We start from the raw sequence: 14,949 nt of genomic DNA on the forward strand, positions 1-14,949 counted from the left end.
AAAACATTTCCTGACCTGTTTGACACTTATAAATCTGAAATAGCTAAATTTAGAAACTAAATGACTACAATTCACCAGCATTTCAAACAAGTAGAAATTGTTCTTCAGAAGTCATACATAAGTACACTTTAATACTTTACCCTTAACACATTCTTATACTCTTAAGAGTTTAATTCTTAAAATGCAAACCCACTTTTGGGATCAAATTAGAACGTACATTTGACTCTGTATAATTAAACTAAAAATTGAAAGCTTCCAGAATTTTAAGGTACAGAAAAGATGCCAACAGGTCAAAGTTTAAAAGAAAAAAAAAAACAAATAAAAATCTTCTTTTTAAGAGAAAAGAAGAAAGGAAGCCAATATGTCATGTTTAAAAGAAAAACAAAAGAACAAAACTTCCTTTTTAAGAAAAGTAAAAGGAAAAAATTGCTACCTTTAAGGTTATCATTTTTATTCTACATTTTTAGACCAAGAATGTCCCATAATTTCCATGGCTATCACATTTCAAATACTTACTCAGGGCACTTCTATTCACCCACAGGCTCTTCTCTTTCCCCCATCCCCAGGGTGAAGCAACACCCTACACCCTCATGAACTGGCTGCACATTACCTACCATTAGATGATGAAATAGGCAGCACAGGACAGCTCCCACATCAAGGTCTTCCTCAGGCGGTGGCCTAACATCACCTTCCCTGGCTGGGATACCTTCACAATGGCACCACCCAGGGGGATGAAGCCAGATCTTCTACCTTCCCCAAACTGCACTTTCCCTAAGTCAGTTCAAGTGCACCAACTCACTAGAAGAGACTAGATGCAGATTAGGTAAGTTACAGGTACACAGTGTCATATTACTCAATTATCTTGGCATCAAATTCAAACAATGACCTAAGTTCAGTATCTTTACCCCCTGCAATCAAGTCTCTCTTCAACCCTATGGTCAGGGTTGAGCCCTTTTTTATTCAAATACCAGGTTTTGCTGTTGTTGTTGTTTTTAAGGAATCCTTTTCAGGAGGGCTCTACCCAACCCAAAATTCAAGCCCAAAGACCAACATAGCTGCCATATAGTGGTCTTTGCTCATAAAAATGTCCTGATTACCTTTCTTTCCCAGATTATTTCAAAGTGTATTTTTAATATCTACTGGCACAGAGTTCTCTTTCATTCTTTTTTTTTCACATAATATGTATTCAATATAAAAAAAGAAAAAAGTCAAGGATAAACAAAAATTATTTATTCTGGAAATCTACCATGCAGAAATAATCACTGACGATATATTGGTACATATGATAACTTTATTATATTTTTCCAAATATATATTTTAAACAAAAATAGGCTGATATCGTCCATACTGTTTTGAATCCTGCTTTTTGTATTTCATAAAATGTCAGTAAAATTTTCCTAATAAATTTTATTCTACAGTTCTTTTGGGCTATTTACAGTGTCCTCTACTTCTAAAATTCTTAGGAGCTCTAAAATTTCTTCTGTTTTCTTTCCTCCTTCTCCCTCTCCACACATTCTCCAATAAGAACAGCACAACTAAAAGGCAACAGCCTTCATTCAATTAATACATCCTAAACACTTTCAGAGAACTCACAATTGTGCTGTCTTCCATTTTTCATAGCCATGATTTCATTTATATCTTGTATTTGTTAGATGATTATGAAAAAATAACTACACCTGGCCCATCAAGCTGCCAAGTCTATGGTGTGTCTCCTCCACAATCCATCACATGTAATTCAAAATGAAAATAACACCAAATGAAATAAGGATAAGAGTCACAAAAAGGTATGACTTTTTTCCCTATGAATATTATTTGTTTTTTAAAATTATAAAACTCTAAATTGTTTAAATTTTTTCTTTTTGTTGGTGTCCCTTGCTAATGCTCAAACAAATGCTTAGACTGCCTATTAAGCACTATTCCCAGGGATTGAGAAAGGAAAAGGCTTTTGTTCTAAGAAGCAATAGGAGATTGAATGCAGGTTCTAAAATCTGTACACAATCAAAATCCCATACCTAAGTTTACAGACTTTAGTCAGGCACATTTTAAAAAGAAGAATATTAACTACCTTTTCAAAGTTGTATTATTTACGTGGAATTTTTGTAGCAAATGCTTTATGCTATGTTTGAAATCATACAAAGTTTACTGAGATATTTGACATGCTTTCATTGGGTGAATAAGTCAATGATATCAGTAACATTAAGTGATTTTATGGAGGAATTTCAAGTGACTTATTTGTCAAATCTTCACACTTTATTAAGAGAGACAATTTGCTTCCCAAAAATTGAATGTCGAGAAGTATCAACACATTGATGATAATGATAGTAGTTAAGAACTTGGGCTCCAGAGTCAAACTGGCTTACATCCTGACTTTCACTAGCTGTGGGATCTATGCCTCTATAACTCAGTTTCCTCATGAAAAACATACCTTCTTCACTGAGTTATCGTGACGATTATATGACTTAATACATAGAAAGTGCTTTGAATAATGTATTTAACCTTCAGTAAATGTTACCTTATATTATCATTATTCATCACTTAAATAGTATACATTTTTTCTTTTTTGAGACAGAGTCTCACTCTGTTGCCCGGGCTAGAGTGAGTGCCGTGGCGTCATCCTAGCTCACAGCAACCTCACACTCCTGGGCTCAAGCGATCCTACTGCCTCAGCCTCCCGAGTAGCTGGGACTACAGGCATGCGCCACCATGCCCGGCTAATTTTTTCTATATATATTTTTAGTTGTCCGATTAATTTCTTTCTCTTTTTAGTGGAGACGGGGTCTTGCTCTTGCTCAGGCTGGTCTTGAACTCCTGAGCTCAAACAATCCGCCCGCCTCGGCCTCCCAGAGTGCTAGGATTACAGGCGTGAGCCACCGCGCCCAGCCAGTATACATTTTTATAAAAGGCTCAAAACCTAACTTCCCACCTCTTTCTCCTCTTACCAATGAATATACTCTCATACAATCACAAAAAGGTATATCGTATTGACTTATAATTTTCAGATAAACTGTTTTATGCCGATTTTCTGTAAAAAATCAACTGGAGTTTAATACTTAACACTTTACATAACTTACCTATCCTATTTTTCATTAAATTGCCAGCATATTATAAGATATTGCTTGTATATATATCCACTTACCAGTATAAATACAAACTAAACAGTACTTATATATACTAAACAGTATGAGTCTCCAGGAAATCACAATGCTTTAAAAGGAAATAGACAATGAAAGCTGGAATTGGAAGTAATACTAACAGTGTTTTTAAATTTAAATATCATAGCTCACATATTTTTAATTTAAAAAAGACATCTAAATAATATTTTTACAATTTACAAATAAAACAAACTATCTTAAACCATGCTATAAGGGTTATTCTAGACTGGAGAACTAAGTCTACTCAACCAGAACTCATGAAGCGTCAGAAAGATGGAATCCACCATGAGTTTGCCTGGGGTCATTTTAAAATCCAGTTAATCTAGAAATGCTACAGTCCAGAGTTTTCTGACTTTTTGGGGAAAGAATTAAAATTATCACTATAAAAATTATTTATTGTATCTTACTAAAAGATGGAGGAAAGTGGCAAATATAATGAAGAAAATATCAGCCGGGCTTTGGACTCTAGGGCTTCCTATTAACTTGCTTTCTTTGCATAGATGTAACAGTCTGCTTTCATTTAGTCCTAATGGAATACACCGCATAATGATGAAAAAGATTTATTTTTCCACTGAACATTCCTTTGGCCCTATTAGTTTCCTGCATTGTTTGTAGTTACCCGGTCAGGAATATGAACAGCTTATCAAAAAGCCACTTTAAGAATAAAAACACACAGCTCCAAAGAACTGGAGTCTAATCAATAAGTTATCCAAAATATTAAAAACCTTAAACCTAAAGGAAAATAGATCACCCTTTCTACATAACATCAATACCACTTACAACAAAATAACCTTAAGTGTACTTATCACATTTAATTTTTTTTTAAAAAAACCTAGGAGATGCGCATGTTCATACTTTGCAGTGTAGGAAACTGAGTCTCAAGGAGGTTAAGTAATATGCCCAGAGTCATAAAGTTAGTAAGATAAAGACACAAGACTTGTCTTCACGACTTTCTAACTAACCAGGTAATGATAAGGAAGCCACTGCAGGTGATCTTTCTACATCAGTGTAAGTGGCCACGGGCACAAAGACTACAAAACCAAGATCTCTCCAGTGTTCCCTCCCAGCTCCTTTCATGCCCAACACTGGAACCCAGTAAATTGTATTCAAGTTATTTTTTAACAGTTGATTGCTCAAGAACGAAAACAGCTTCTTCCCAGGTCTCACCTCGGATTCACAGTTGAACTCTCTGTACTATCTTCTATTACTCAATTAATAAATGAACAAATATTTTCTGAAGACCCAGAAACATAATATCATAAATCACCTTGTTTATAAGTGCCATAAAAATAGTATAGATCACTTATAACTTTAGTACCTGCTCCCAGAATGCTCTTACATTATAATACTAGTATAGTAGTATAATACATACTAGTATAATACATTATTGCACTTATTTACATGAAGGTCACTTTTACTAGTCTATGAGCTTTTGATACAAAATTCTGCATATTCCCCACTCAGTAGTGGACAAAATGTAAGTGTTCACCAAATACATGTTGAAAAAAGAAATGAATGAAATGATAGTGAGCTGAAACTTAAAGAACAGGTAGATTTAGAGAAATGGGGGAGGAAGAAAGAAGAAAGAAGAGCGAGGAGGGGGAGGGAAAGAAGGAGAAGGAGGAGGAGGAGGAGGAGCAAGGAGGAGGAAGGAGGAGAGGAGGGAGGAGAAGGAGGGCATTCCAACAAGGTGAATGGTAACCAGGCAGAATACTAATGGTGAAAAGGATAGGTCTGAGCAGAAGATTCACATGACCAAGCAGCGAAATGGTAAACTGGGGACCTGGAATTCCTGACTAGGGGGCTTAGGACTTTGTTTTCTAAGTTAGGACAGCTGTTTTTGAACCTTTATTTTTAATTCAGAGGAAAACTTTGTTTAAATTAAGCCCTATGTAAAACCTCAATATATAAACCAGATTTGTAAAAGCAAAGCAGTACCAGTGGAAGCAAGTACAGACCTGGTTTCCACCACTCAGTTTCCCCTCAGCTTACCCAACTTGAAAACTCCCTAAAACCCCTCCTCACAGTTTGAAAACCACTGGGTTAGAAAAAGGTCTCAAAGGACAGATACCAAATCTGCTCAAAGCATTTACCTGTGGGAACTGGGTTTGCCTAGATTTGGGAGGGCGTGTAAAGGAGGATGTGAAACACCATTTTCCCTTTTTTAATCCTGCACACCTTTTTATATTATTTGAACGTTTGTTTACATTGAACACTTTTTGTTTTTTAATTTAAGAAGTAACAAATAGAAGGAAACTATTGCACTAAAAAGTATTTTTAGTGGTTAAACTTCAACTGGATTGCTATATTTTAAGAAATAATTTCCTTATAGCAGGACATTTTCTTGACTAAATTACAATGAAAATGAACATCTTTATGCATAATTCTTTCCCATATTTAGAATTATTTCCATATGATACATTTATACAAGTTAATAGTTTCAATTTAGTTCTACAATGCACTGCTTAAAATAGGACTCTGTGGAACATAAAAATATAAAATTCAATGAGTATTTAAAAGCCATCCTGTATTAGCAAAATTTGATTCTAGCATTCTTTAAGATATATAAAATCTAACTAATAAAGCTAATTAGCAAAATTTCCACATCTCAAAAATATACTAAGATAAATTTGAATCAAAACTGAAATCTCTCTACCTTTCATGAATTTTTCATAACTTCTCTTGCCACTTACCAGAACCATACACTGAAAACATTTTTCCTTCACAGTTGGGTTTCACAATTTAATTCTGTGAAGTCATAATACTGTGACAATAGAATTATTCTCCTTCAACAAACTGACATCATTACTTATTTGTAAGTTCTTTAGGGTATACGGATGTTCTATTTTTACTTCTTCTAAGAGTAAAATCTATTTTCTGTTGACTCTCCATTAAGCTCATGTGATTGATACATTTTAATCTAATTTATTCCCTTTGTCCTCAGTCATCTTTCTAAAACTGCCTTTTGGTGAGTGCTCGGAGAATGCCTATATGTTCAAACAAAATATAAATGATTGCTGGATTGCCTACTCCTGGAATAATCTGTGTCATTGCCCTGACTGCTTGGGAGAAGAAACTTCAAAACCAGAAACGTCATTGTTCTTTTTGCCATCCCTACGACTCTTTTCATATAACATGAGCATTTTTGCTAAATTGCCTTTTAAAGTACGTGAATATAGTTCTATCGCTAACATGATTTTAAGTGCAAAAAAATTCTAAAAAAAAAAAAAAAAATTTTTCTTTGTCCAAAAGTGAATATTCCTAGAAATGGCAGTTATTTCTACTACTATGTAACACTTCCAATATTAAAGATATTTAGACTCTATCAATAAAGATTTGCTTAGTCTCTACTGTGAACCAGGCACTATGCTAGTTGCTGAAGATTCAATGTGAAAGGACAGAATCAAGGTCTGTTCTCACAGACTTTTTGGTCTTGGTGCAAAGGTACTAATGCTTAGGCAAACAAGGACTCTTTAAAAAATGGGAGGTTCCTCCCACTGGAAGATTTTTTAAAAGAAATAGATTGGAACTGAGTTTTGGAATACCTATAATACTGGGCCAAGGACTTGGAAGTTTACATTTGAGTTAAGAAAGACCCGGTACCCAAGGGGATCTTTAGAAAATCTGAATCTAATCAGGCCCTGATTAAAACTTTTTAATGGCTTCCTATTTCCTCTCAGATAAATCCAAATTCTTTAATAAGGTTAATTAACTCCTGCATAAACACTCCCACATACCCCTATAATCTAGTAAGTATCTATGTGTGACACACTCTTATTTTCGATGTCTTTTTTAAGACACGCTGGTCACAACCCTCTAACTTGATTTCACAATCTACTAGTAGGTACCCGCAGTTTAAAAAATACTTTAGCGTACTACAGTCTCACTCTTTCTTCTTGGCCTTTCCACATGTTCTTTCGCCTGATCCTCAGTCTTCCCTTTTACCTGGCAACGTCCTATTCTACTCATGATCTCAGCTCTCAAACTCACTTGACTGGCCCTCTTAGATTAGTCCCCCTTCTTCTGTGTTCCCAAATTACTCTTAAACAATAGTTAGGCTTTACTGTAATTGTACTTGCACTAACTGTTTTCCTAGACTGTGAACTCCTAGATCAAGTACCCATTCTTGTTCACCACTGAATCCCCAGGGCCTAGCCCAGTGCCTTCGACATAGGAGACACTCAATAAATATTTGAGGAGTAAAACAAGGAAATCGACTTGAATAATCTATATACTTAACCACACAATAAAATGATCAACCACTTTTAAAATAGTTATTTTCAAGGAAAATATATTATCAATCTGTTTTTTACAAATGGTGACTAAGTTCCTAGGCTAGCCTACAAAACACTGTAACCCGCAACACACTTAAGAATGAGAGGATGCGTGCTTATTTCACTCTCTGCAACGACCAATGATGATGGAACTCTCACTTCTGTAAGTAGGAGAAAACAGGATTAAAGGAACACTTTTCTATCCCTAGTTCCTCCTACAGTAAAGTGACTTATCAAATTCTGAGACAGGGGTAAAGGTCAACGTTCCAGATGGCAGATAGGCTCCACCCCAGCGCATTCACTGGCTCCCTTGGACTTGCATGCCCTCAAGGAAAGAAAGTTTTCCTTTCCATTTCAATTCTTATGAGGTAAGCTCCTCAGGACAGGACTTTCCCTTGGGCAAGAGAGACCTGCCTTGTTTTAGGTCCTACAGTTCTAAATTAAGAAGGAACAGAGTAAGCACAGATCTAAGCTGAGTTCTCCAGAAATGGAAATCAAACTATTATTTTAATAGTATTTTAATCCCCATTTGACTTCTTGAATCTGATCTCAATTTGAACAGAATCTGGAGAGAGAAGGGGTATAATTAGCATCCTGAAAAGCTTCACCATGAACAAGAGTAATCCCAGTTTGATTTCTAGGTCCTACGAGAGCAGTCAGTGAGGAAGAGCAAGGTGAGCCAAAAAGGAAGAGGAATCAAATGAAGGAGGTTTCTTCCACTTTTCCTATTTAGACATTCTTCTGGGGCAAAAATGGCTAAATAAGTTGATTCTGTCTTTATATCTTACAACTTTTCCTTCCAAATTGTTTCATTCTTGCTTTGCTTTTCTCATCTGCCAGACCCGTCATGCCATCTAAGTTCTCCACTTTCAATATCCATGCATTTAGAGACAGGGCAAGTTTTGTCCAAACTTCCAAAATGTTCCATGATCCCATAATACTTACCTCTGCTACCTCTCCTCAAGTCAAAACTCCCATTTCCTTAGTGTAGCTGATCAAGGAGAAAGTAATCTGACTAAACCCCTTCACATTAAAATAGAATAACTGACAGTCCTAGCCATTTCCATACATATGTTTCCATAGTTGTTATTTCTATGTATTTTTAAGCTAAATAAATCTATCTACAGTAATTTCAGAGAAAAGATGAGGGATCCCGGTAAGTCTACCATAAAGGGGGCAGGTCAGCTCTGATCATCATTTCCCAGGGAGCGTATCCCCATGGTTGTTCCCAATTTTCACCGTTCCCCACTTTCAGTCTTTCTCAATAAATGGCACTAAAAACTCCAGGGGCAGACAAGGACAACTTGGGAAAGCATCTGTAGTTACAGGATATTTGTACATCCAACAGGTAAGTTGGTAACAATCAGTATTAGGTTGGATAGTTTACATTTTCGATATGTTTGATGATAATTTTATTAGCTAAAACAAAGCAAAAACACACACTCAGGTTATATGCTGAAATTATCACCCTCATTCTTCTAATAAAGGCAGTGAGGTATAAAAGGATTAAATCACGTTTCCATTGTTTTATAATTTATAGGTTGCAGAGCAGGATTAGGCTGCACTTCACACACTTTTAATGAGCTGCTTATCCATTATTTCAATTTGGAAATCCTTAATTTTATTTTCTATAAAGTTTCTCAAATTTGGTAGTATACTTTTAAACAGTGACTAAGATTCTTTGCTTGACCAAACTTAAGTCAGGGCTCCTGAACCTTCTCCGAGGCCCATTTGTGCACTTCCTTGTAAAATCCAGTTTTAGCAAAAAACCCTGCTAAGTCATTTTAGCAAGAACCCCTCACCCTATCTGATCATCCTCAGATACCTGCTGAGGTTTCACATCTTCCACTATCCCCCAGGTGATGTTTCATCACTGTGGCCTGTCTTCCAAGAATCCTGTTAGGTTGGTTTGGTCCGAATACCCATTACCCCTGATGTTCTGATGTTTTTCCTTAGTAGTTTTCTGTCCACTGACTCCCATCCTGCTTCTTGGCTATAAATTCCCACTTGCCCATGCTATACTCGGAGTTGAGCCTAGTCTCTCTCCCTCACTCAAAATCCCATTCTGTGGTCCCTACACCTACTGCGGTGGTCCTAAATAAAGTCTTCCTTACTGTGCTTTAACAAGTATCATTGAATAATTTTTTTCTTTAACAACAGTCATATTAGCTCAACGTAAAAATGAGCTTGAATTCCTGAGAAGTGTCATGTCTTTTTAAGTGGTTTTTGCTATGAAAGACCTGATGCTAAATGTCTGTGTACTCAGAAACTAACCATGAAATAATCATAGCAGTGCTCATTCAGCTGTAAGTGGCTCTTAACTTCAGTGTCATAAAAAATATTTATTTACCCACCCACCTATGAACATAATTGTAATAAAACTATACAAACTTATGAAAATAAGATCCCTCACTTTGCTGAGAAGTATATGAAATTTTGAGGAGTTTGTGCTTGCCACTTATTATTAGTTTGTTTAGTTAGCCACCAACATAAATTATTTGTAATTAAAGTGATGCTGGGACTTTTCAAACTGAGCATAGACTATATGAAAATGCTAACTATAGGTAGTCTCTCTTGACTCTGGTCAGGAACAGCCAAGCCCTTCTGTGGCTTTTCTCAAGATACCAGAAAATGGAAAGGGGAAGTAAGATGCCCAAGAATTAAAAGGCAGAGTATTCTGAAAGACTTACATGGCACTTATTCAACATTTATCCAAGTGTAAGCATTACATTTTTTGATATCAGGTTGGTTGGGGTTTTTTTAGTCAATGTGAGTACCTCAATCTAGAATATTTTTCTATCAGTGAACACTAAAACTCAACAATAAAAAGCCAAATAACCCAATTAAAATACGGGCAAAGGATTTCAATAGACATTTCTTCAAAGATATACAAATGGCCAATAAGCACCTGAAAAGATACATGCAACATCCCTAGTCATTAGGGAAATGCAAACTAAAACCACAAATACATAACACTTCACACCCACTAGATGGCTACAATAAAAAATAGCCAATAGAAAATAACAAGTGTTAGTGCGAATGTGAAGAAATCACATACACTACTTGGTGGGAATGTCAAATGATGTAGCTGCTTACAAAAGCTTGGCAGTTCCTCAAAAAATTAAACATACAGTAATTCCACTTCTAGGTATCGAGCATCGAAAACGTATGTCCACACAAAAACTTGTACACAAATGTTCACAGCAATATTATACACAATAGCCAAAAAGTAGAAACAACCCAAATGTCCATCCACTAATGAACGGATAAACAAAATGTGGTATTGTGATACACCAATACAACGGAATACTAATCAGCTATTTAAAAAAGTACTGATACATGCTACAACATGAATGAACCTTGAAAACATTATGCTGTGTGTAACGTGCCAGACACAAAAAGCCACATAGCCTATGCTTCCATTTATATGAAATTTCCACAACAGGCAAACCCATAGAAACAAGAAGTAGATTAGTGTTTGCCAGGGGGAGGGGTCAAAGGGAAATAAGGAGTCACTGCTAAAAGAAACGGGGTGTCTGGGGGATGATGATCTGGATAGTGGTGATAGTTGCAAAACTTTGGGAATATACTAAAAGCCACACTTTAGAAGGATGTTTTAAGGTATGTGATATATATTTCAATTTTTAAAATTGCTCGTTTACAAAAAAAGATGACATATATACATAATATACATATAAACGTATATAAGTAATAAATACACGTCATCTCTTTCTATAAATGCACATTTGGGCTTTTAAAATTGAGGTATATTCCATATATATAAAAAGAAGAGAAGGAAAGAACACGGGGATCAGGGCAACTGCTGAGCCTCGAAGCAGGAATCTGGGGTGTGCCGGAGCCTGCCTCGCAGCATCCCCATCTGAGCTCACCTTCCACCCATCACTCTGCCACCGCCCGGGACCATTCGCCCGAGGTGGCCGGCTTTGCTCCCGGCGCCGGAGCTGCCTCCCCTCCGCCCGAGCTGAGGCGGGCGCGCGGGCCGGGTTTGGGCGCTGCCCGCCGGCCCGAGAGGGGGCCCGGGGCGGGCACGGCGGTGGGCACGGCGGCTCAGGCGGGGCCGCTCCCACCGCCCCTACCGCCCCCGCCCTCCCGAGTCCCGCCGCCGGTCCCAGCCCGGCTCCGGCCCCACCTCCCTCCAGTACCTGGGATGCGCCCCAGCGTGGCACCGCGGCCAAAGCCGAGACTTTCCCTCCATTATCACCTGCCCCGGAGCGCGGCGGCGGCAGCGGCCGGTGCGAGGAGAGGGGACCCCATCTCCTCAGACCGGGACCGAGACGCCTGGGGCGGGGGATGGAAGGGCATTCACCTAGTCCCCGGGCACAGGCGGCGGCCGCCAGCCCGCGGCTCCTTCCTGCTAGCGCGCCTCCTCACGCGGTCGCAGCCCGGCGCTGACAGCCCGGGAGCCGGCGCCCGCGGCCCGCTTGCTCCCCGCCGCCCCGCCCCGCGCGGCCGCCACGCGCAGGCGCAGCCGCGCCGCCGCTCGAGGGGAAGCCCGGGCCTGGTGATGTGGCCGCGGGGCGGCGACCCAGACTGCGGGCGCCGCGCCTCCCGGACCCTTGGCTGCGCTCTGACGGACGCCGGCCGGCAGCGGGCTGGACGACAGCGAGAGGGCAGAATTGAGGAGAGCCTGCCCAGGAGAGAAAGGCTGTGGCCTTCTTCAGCAGCCAACCCACGCACAGCCACATCACCCGCTGCTCCAAGGTCCGAACCCCCGAATCCATGACTCATGATTTGTGTTCTCAGACCAGGGGCCTCCTTTTGGCTGGGTTCCTGTTTCTTTCTTCCAGACTGGGATCAAAACCAAGGCACATGCCTTTTGGCGAGCGGCAGAATGTGGGCGGTGCGTGAGCCGAGGTCCAAGAGAGCCGAGGGTGGACCACTGAGGGGTAGGTTTAGAGCACCCCGTCGCCCCCTCCCGGTGCCCAAGAGGTGCAGGAGCAAAGTCCATGGGGCTCCGAGGAGTTGGCTGGGGTGCCAGGCTTTTCAAGTTCGCCCACACTTGCTTTTAAACCTAGATAAAACTGAGCCAAAGTCTGAAGTGGAAGTCTAAAAGCTCATTTATTTTGTTTGACAACTATTTATTGAGCGCCTGTTGTATTTGGTTCAGGTAACGAGATATGCCCCAGGGATACTCCAGTGAACAAAACAAAAGTGTTGGTCCTCAGGCACTTATTCTGAGGGGAAGACTGTTATTTTAAAAAGTACACAGCCAGTGCCTCTTTACCTCAATTAAAGCTTCCACCGATTCCAAGTCACACCAGTGATTTACTTAGTAGCAGCTTTTCTGGTACTAAAGGACAGCAGCATACATTTATCCAGTTTTATTCCTTCTGCTTTGCCATCAGACTTTGAGCTTTAACCTTCACCTTCCGGGCGAAGGGTCCTTCTGTATCACTCTTGGCCACCTGCAGTAATGCTTTTTATTCTGGTGTTTTTCACTGCCTACAATGAAAGTATAATTGCAAGAAATATGGAAAAGCAGTGTTTTGACTGCATTTCCGACTGGTTTTTGTTCTTATTCTTTTTTGAGTTACATATCACTAGAAAGTAATGAGCTACCTTGTAAGTTTGCCAGAAGTTCCAGCGCATAGGTGTTCCTCCCCAAGGTCATGTAGTCCTTCACGATTTCTACATGAGCATGTATAGAAGACTTGAAAATTCTACCACATTTTTTCTGAGAAAGCTGATGGTTTCAACTGCTCTTCGTCTCATTAGTTGGCATGTGGCAGGCAACCTTCTACTTTCATTCTTTGTTCCGTATGCCACAATGCGGTGTATATTTTTGAGATACATTAAGCTTCAAGTTCAATCCAAATTTAAATTTCAGCCCTAAAAGTTACTCAAGTTGAAACCAGGTGAAGACATACCCCCTTCTGAAAAATTAGGTTCTACTGTGTGCAGGCAATAACAATCATGTTTCTACTTCATCTTCTGTCTGACAGCTGGCAACTTAAAATGTGACGCAAGTGGCTTAGAATGAGACTGTGTAGTAGTCACTGTTTTGATGATTGATAGAAAAAAGGCCTGGGAGTTATGGGAGTGTATAACAAAGGGAACTTTCTGCTCTAGGGGGTAAGAAAGATCTCCTTGAGGAAGTGACATTTAATCTGAACATTGAAGAATAAGGAGGAGAAGGCAGGCAACAAAGAGCAGGGGGTGGGGTGGGGAGTGCACGTAGCTGGGGAAACTGCAGGTTTGAAGGCCCTTTGCTAGGAAGGGCTCAGCCTGTTAAGGCATTGGGAAAAGGCCACTGTGGTTAGACTGAGAGGGCTAGTTCTGAAGGAGAGGTGGGCGGACCCTTGAAGGTCATGCTGAGGACTCCGGAATTGATCCTAAAGACAAAAGGAAGCCACTGAATTGTTGGAAAGGGTCCATCTGGACAGGATCAGAATTGTATTTGTGAAAGATTATTCTGGCTGCAGAGTGGAGAATGGGTAAGAAGGGAGCAGCAGAGGATGGGGGAAGACCAGTTTGCAGCAAGTGAAGATTAGAAGATGGTGGATCTAAGAAAAAGATCAGGGTTAGAATTGTAAGGACTTGATCGACTGCATATGGAAAGTGAAGGAGAAAAGAGTGTCAAAAAAATGACTCCTGAGTTCTAGGTTGAGTTTATTCCATTCCCTGACCTGGAGAATGTGGAGGAAGAGGTCGGAAGGGACAACTTTGAGTGGATTTAGATACGTTGAGTTTGATATCCCTATGAAATGTCCAAGTGAAGATGCTGAGTATATATTTCAAAAATAAATCTGCAACTCAAAATAGAGATCTGTACTGAAATGAAATCAAAATTAAATTTTAGGAGGGCAAGTAATATGACTTGTTTGTAAGAATTTAACCTCTTAACTGTAGAGGAAACCTAGGCAGAAGCAAAGGAAACCTAGTATTTGCTATGTGTGAAACACTTCACAGAGATTATTTATTTTAATCCTTATACCCTATGAAGATGGTATTATAGTCCCATTTTTCACATGAGGAAACTGAGGGCTAAATCCTTGCTCAAAGTTACTCAAATTCCCAAGCCCCACCTCAGATCCGTTAAGTAAGAATCTGTGGATAATTCTGCTGATCACTGAGGTTTAAGAACCACCATGTGGACTACTTAAAAGTAGGCCCACGAGCCATATAAAATCACCATAAAGAAAAAGTTTAGAGAAAACCGTCATTGAGAGGACAGGCAGCCCATGCGGCAAATGTTCCAGACACATGTCCTAGTTTCTTCCCCCAACCCCTATAATCAGTGCCCTTCCTGGAAATCTCTAGAATATTAATTTGCTCATTCATTTAGTAGTTGTTATGGGCCTCTTGTGTGTTAAATATGAATCATCATTCATTTATTTACAAATATTTGTTGAGCACTTAACTAAATGCCATGCTCTGTCCTATACTCTGGGAATACAGTAGTAAACAAAAATGAATGCCTGCCTTACAGAGTTCATGTTCAAGTGGAGAAAGACAATAAATAATCAAATTGAAATATGTGTATATATATATATATATATATA

The 14,949-nt window shown here is 39.3% G+C and overlaps 1 protein-coding gene across 1 annotated transcript in view; it reads right to left on the minus strand.

Annotated features, from left to right (window-relative positions):
• Positions 1-11,851, minus strand: part of SLC41A2 (solute carrier family 41 (magnesium transporter), member 2) — a 152,674-nt gene extending 140,823 nt beyond the window's left edge. The window contains exons 1-2 of the mRNA XM_012644691.1: positions 11,754-11,851; positions 615-808 (exon numbers count right to left, since the gene is read on the minus strand). The gene's annotated coding sequence lies outside the window, so the exon portion shown is untranslated. The remainder of the gene's footprint in view (positions 1-614; positions 809-11,753) is intronic.
• Between the last annotated feature and the right edge of the window lie 3,098 nt (positions 11,852-14,949).

The sequence above is a fragment of the Propithecus coquereli genome, unplaced genomic scaffold (genome assembly GCF_000956105.1).
Source record: "Propithecus coquereli isolate 6110/MARCELLA unplaced genomic scaffold, Pcoq_1.0 Scaffold218, whole genome shotgun sequence".
Classification (NCBI taxonomy): domain Eukaryota; kingdom Metazoa; phylum Chordata; class Mammalia; order Primates; family Indriidae; genus Propithecus; species Propithecus coquereli.